This window comes from Oncorhynchus kisutch, linkage group LG22 (genome assembly GCF_002021735.2).
Source record: "Oncorhynchus kisutch isolate 150728-3 linkage group LG22, Okis_V2, whole genome shotgun sequence".
Classification (NCBI taxonomy): Eukaryota; Metazoa; Chordata; class Actinopteri; order Salmoniformes; family Salmonidae; genus Oncorhynchus; species Oncorhynchus kisutch.
In genome coordinates this window covers 21,537,036-21,543,035 of record NC_034195.2, presented here as the reverse complement: position 1 = coordinate 21,543,035, position 6,000 = coordinate 21,537,036, and positions in this window count along the sequence as shown.

The following is a 6,000-nucleotide window of genomic DNA, read 5'->3' as shown; positions in this document are numbered from 1 at the left end:
ATGGACCTGGAAAGTATGACATTACTTTGCAGGCTATCTCTGCAGTAAACTGCAACTCCTCCCCCTTTGGCAGTTCTTGACGGAAAATGTTATAGTTGGGTATGGAAATCTCAGAATTTTTGGTGGCCTTCCTGAGCCAGGATTCAGACACGGCAAGGACATCAGGGTTAGCAGAGTGTGCTAAAGCAGTGAGTAAAACAAACTTAGGGAGGAGGCTTCTGATGTTGACATGCATGAAACCAAGGCTTTTTCGATCACAGAAGTCAACAAATGAGGGTGCCTGGGGACATGCAGGGCCTGGGTTTACCTCCACGTCACCCGCGGAACAGAGGAGGAGTAGAATGAGGGTGCGGCTAAAGGATATCAACACTGGTCGCCTAGAGCGTTGGGGACAGAGAATAAAAGGAGCAGATTTCTGGGCATGGTAGAATATATTCAGGGCATAATGCGCAGACAGGGGTATGGTGGGGTGTGGGTACAGCGGAGGTAAGCCCAGGCACTGGGTGATGATGAGAGAGGTTGTATCTCTGGACATGCTGGTTGTAATGGGTGAGGTCACCGCATGTGTGGGAGGTGGGACAAAGGAGGTATCAGGGGTATGAAGAGTGGAACTAGGGGCTCCATTGTAAACTAAAACAATGATAACTAACCTGAACAACAGTATACAAGAAGGCATATTGACATTTGAGAGAGACATACAGCGAGGCATACAGTAATCACAGGTGTTGAATTGGGAGAGCTAGCTAAAACAGTAGCTAAAACAGTAGGTGAGACAACAACAGCTAATCAGCTAGCACAACAACAGCAGGTAAAATGGGTTGATTCACTGTTGTGGTCATCCTGTCTGGGTTGGCGCACCCCCCTTGGGTTGTGCCGTGGCGGAGATCTTTGTGGGCTATACTCAGCCTTGTCTCAGGATGGTAAGTTGGTGGTTGAAGATATCCCTCTAGTGGTGTGGGGGCTGTGCTTTGGCAAAGTGGGTGGGGTTATATCCTTCCTGTTTGGCCCTGTCCGGGGGTGTCCTCGGATGGGGCCACAGTGTCTCCTGACCCCTCCTGTCTCACCTCCAGTATTTATGCTGCAGTAGTTTATGTGTCGGGGGGCTGTGGTCAGTTTGTTATATCTGGAGTACTTCTCCTGTCCTATTCGGTGTCCTGTGTGAATCTAAGTGTGCGTTCTCTAATTCTCTCCTTCTCTCTTTCTTTCTCTCTCTCGGAGGACCTGAGCCCTAGGACCATGCCCCAGGACTACCTGACATGATGACTCCTTGCTGTCCCCAGTCCACCTGGCCATGCTGCTGTTCCAGTTTCAACTGACCTGAGCCCTAGGACCATGCCCCAGGACTACCTGACATGATGACTCCTTGCTGTCCCCAGTCCACCTGGCCATGCTGCTGCTCCAGTTTCAACTTCCACCTGACTGTGCTGCTGCTCCAGTTTCAACTGTTCTGCCTTATTATTATTCGACCATGCTGGTCATTTATGAACATTTGAACATCTTGGCCATGTTCTGTTATAATCTCCACCCGGCACAGCCAGAAGAGGACTGAGCCTGGTTCCTCTCTAGGTTTCTTCCTAAGTATTGGCCTTTCTAGGGAGTTTTTCCTAGCCACCGTGTTTCTACACCTGCATTGCTTGCTGTTTGGGGTTTTAGGCTGGGTTTCTGTACAGCACTTTGAGATATCAGCTGATGTACGAAGGGCTATATAAATAAATTTGATTTGATTTGATTTGATTTAAAATGGCGTTGACTAGGCAGGGAGGGTCGGATTAAATACACACAGAGCCTGAGTGCGGCTGGGGCCGACAGATAAAACATAAACAAGCAGAATGGAGTACCGTGATTAATGGACAGTCCAGCATGCATCAGCTATGTAGCCAAGTGATCATTGTCCAGGGGGCAGCGGTGGATGGGGCAGGGAAGCTGGACTGGCGAGTATTATCCAGGTTTTAAAAAACTGTCTGGCTGTGCAGAGGGTAAGGTAAAAGCCGCTAGCAGTGGCTAACAATGACTAAATAGCTTGCAGCTAGTTAGCTGGTTAGCTTCTGGAGGTTCTTGAGTGTGTTCTAAAAATAAAAAATAATAGCAATTCCGTATCACATTGGGTGAGGCAGGTTACCGGAAGGTATAAACAAATTAAATAATCGAAAAGAGATTGAAAGTAAATATGGGTCCAGTGAGTGTTTGGGACGAGGCGATTCAGACGGTTAGCAGGCCGGGGCTAAACAAGGTAGCAGTTAGCGGACCGGGGCTAAACAAGGTAGCAGTTAGCGGACCGGGGCTAAACAAGCTAGCAGTTAGCAGGCCGAAATAGCAAGCAAGGAGGTAGCAAGGGCTAGAAAGTTAGCCTTTGGGGGGCGTCGTGATGGGGTGAGTCTGTTTATAACTCATCATGCGGTGACATCGATAGACCGGTCGTGGGTCCGGATATTGTAGCCCAGGAGTATGCTTCGGTGGTAGCACAGGAGCTCTGGCCGGGCTAGCTTCAAGCTAAGTGGGTGGAAACGCTAGCCAGGAGTAATCATCCGGGGTTGCGGTTAGCTAGTTAGCTAGTTGTGAAGATCCAGCTGAAAATGTTCAGTTTATGGTGGGAATCCGGTGGGAATCCGGGGATAAAAAAAAATATATATATATATATAGCTCCATTATGCTCTGGTTAGAGTCGCGTTGTTCGAACTGGCGAAAGCTTTCTGAGCTAAAGGTTAGCTGATGACCGGTTAGCTGAAGACCGCTAGCAATGGTTTGCTGACTGATACCTGGTAGTTAGCTGGCTAGCTTCAGTTGAGGGGATCCGGATCCGAAGTAAATATAAGTACTTTAGAAAAAATAGCTACATTGGGTGAGGCGGGTTGCAGGAGAGTATTTAGAAGTTGAGGTTTAGCGAAAAGTTTTAAAAGATATGCGAAGAAAAATATGTTTAAAAAACGATATATACGATATATACAAGGGACACGACACGACAAGACGTCCGACTGCTACGCCATCTTGGATCTTGAGGATCAGCGGGGTGGAAATGTTGTTGCCTACCCTCACCACCTGGGGGTGGCCCGTCAGGAAGTCCAGTACCCAGCTGCACAGGGCGGGGTCGAGACCCAGGGTCTCGAGCTTGATGACGAGCTTGGAGGGCACTATGGTGTTAAATGCAGACCTGTAGTCGATGAACAGCATTCTTACATAGGTATTTCTCTTGTCCAGATGGGTTAGGGCAGTGTGCAGTGTGGTTGAGATTGCATCGTCTGTGGACCTATTTGGGCGGTAAGCAAATTGGAGTGGGTCTAGGGTGTCAGGTAGGGTGGAGGCGATATGGTCCTTGACTAGTCTCTCAAAGCACTTCATGATGACGAAGTGAGTGCTACGGGGCGGTAGTCGTTTAGCTCAGTTACCTTAGCTTTCTTGGGAACAGGAACAATGATGGCCCTCTTGAAGCATGTGGGAACAACAGACTGGGATAGGGATTGATTGAATTTGTCCGTAAACACACCAGCCAGCTGGTCTGCGCATGCTCTGAGGGCGCGGCTGGGGATGCTGTCTGGGCCTGCAGCCTTGCGAGGGTTGACACGTTTAAATGTTTTCCTCACGTCGGCTGCAGTGAAGGAGAGTCCGCATGTTTTAGTTGCGGGCCGTGTCAGTGGCACTGTATTGTCCTCAAAGCGGGCAAAAAAAGTTATTTAGTCTGCCTGGGAGCAAGACATCCTGGTCCGTGACTGGGCTGGTTTTCTTTTTGTAATCCGTGATTGACTGTAGACCCTGCCACATACCTCTTGTGTCTGAGCCGTTGAATTGAGATTCTACTTTGTCTCTATACTGACGCTTAGCTTGTTTGATTGCCTTGCGGAGGGAATAGTTACACTGTTTGTATTCGGTCATGTTGTTTTAGTTTCTGTCTGTAGGCAGGGATCAACAAAATGGAGTCGTGGTCAGCTTTTCCGAAAGGAGGTCGGGGCAGGGCCTTATATGCGTCGCGGAAGTTAGAATAGCAGTGATCCAAGGTTTTTCCAGCCCTGGTTGCGCAATCGATATGCTGCTAAAATTTAGGGAGTCTTGTTTTCAAATTAGACTTGTTAAAATCCCCAGCTACAATGAATGCAGCCTCCGGATAAATGGATTCCAGTTTGCAAAGAGTCAAATAAAGTTCGTTCAGAGCCATCGATGTGTCTGCTTGGGGGAGAATATATACGGCTGTGATTATAATCGAAGAGAATTCCCTTGGTAGATAATGCGGTCGACGTTTGATTGTGAGGAATTCTAAATCAGGTGAACAGAAGGACTTGAGTACCTGTATGTTATTATGATCACACCACGTCACGTTAACCATGAAGCATACGCCCCCGCCCCTCTTCTTACCAGAAAGATGTTTGTTTCTGTCTGCGCGATGCGTGGAGAAACCAGCTGGCTGCACCGATTCCGATAGCGTCTCTCCAGTGAGCCATGTTTCCGTGAAGCAAAGAACGTTACAGTCTCTGATGTCCCTCTGGAATGCTACCCTTGCTCGGATTTCATCAACCTTGTTGTCAAGAGACTGGACATTGGCGAGAAGAATGCTAGGGAGTGGTGCACGATGTGCCCGTCTCCGGAGTCTGACCAGAAGACCGCTCCGTTTCCAACTTTTACGAAGTCGTTTTTTTGGGTCGCCGGCTGGGATCCATTCCGTTGTCCTGGGTGAAAGGCAGAACACAGGATCCGCTTCGCGAAAGTCATATTCTTGGTCGTACTGATGGTGAGTTGACGCTGCTCTTATGTTCAGTAGTTCTTCTCGACTGTATGTAATGAAACCCAAGATGACCTGGGGTACTAATGTAAGAACTAACACGTAAAAAAACTAAAAACTGCATAGTTTCCTAGGAATGCGAAGCAAGGCGGCCATCTCTGTCCGCGCCGGAAGTATAGTATATACATATGAGATGAGTAATGTAAGATATGTAAACATGACTAAAGTTACATTATTTAAAGTGACTAGTGATCCATTTATTAAAGTGGCCAATGATTTGTGTCTGTATGTAGGCAGCAGCCTCACAGTGTTAGTAATGGCTGTTTACCAGTCTGATGGCCTTGAGATAGACGCTGTTTTTCAGTCTCCCGGTCCCAGCTTTGATGCAACTGTACTGACCTCGCCTTCTGGATGGTAGCGGAGGGAAACGGGCAGTGGCTCCCATTGTTGTTGTCCTTGATGATCATTTTGGCCTTCCTGTGACATCGGGTGCTGTAGGTGTCCTGGAGGGCAGGTAGTTTACCCCCGGTGATGAGTTGTGCAGACCACACCACCTTCTGGAGAGCCTTGCGGTTGAGTACAGTGCAGTTGCCGTACCAGGCAGTGATACAGCCCAATAGAATGCTCTCAATTGTGCATCTGTAAAAGTTTGTGAGGCTTTTAGGTGACAAGCCAAATTTCTTCAGCCTCCTGAGGTTGAAGAGGCGCTGTTGTGCCTTCTTCACCCCACTGTATGTGTGGGTGGACGATTTCAGTTTTTCCATGATGTGTACGGCGAGGATCTTAAACTTTCCACCTTCTCCACTACTGTCCCGTCGATGTGGATAGGGGGGTGCTCCCTCTGCTGTCTCCTGAAGTCCACGATCATCTACTTTGTTTTGTTGACGTTGAGTGAGAGGTTGTTTTCCTGATACCAAACTCCGAGTGACCTCACCTCCACCCTGTAGGCTGTCTTGTCATTTTGGAAATCAAGCCCACTACTGTTGTCTCATCTGCAAACTTGATGATTGAGTTGGAGGCGTGCATGGCCACGCAGTCATGGGTGAACAAGGAGAACAGGAGGGGGCTGAGCACGCACCCTTGTGGGGCCCCCGCGTTGAGGATCAGCGAAGTGGAGATGTTGTTTCCTACCTTCACCACCTGGGGGCTGGCCCGTCAGAAAGTCCAGGACTCAATTGCACAGTGCGGGGTTGAGACCAATGGCCTCAAGCTTAATGATGAGCTTGGAGGGTACTATGGTGTTGAATGGTAAGCTGTAGTCAATGAACAGCATTCTTACATAGGTATTCCTC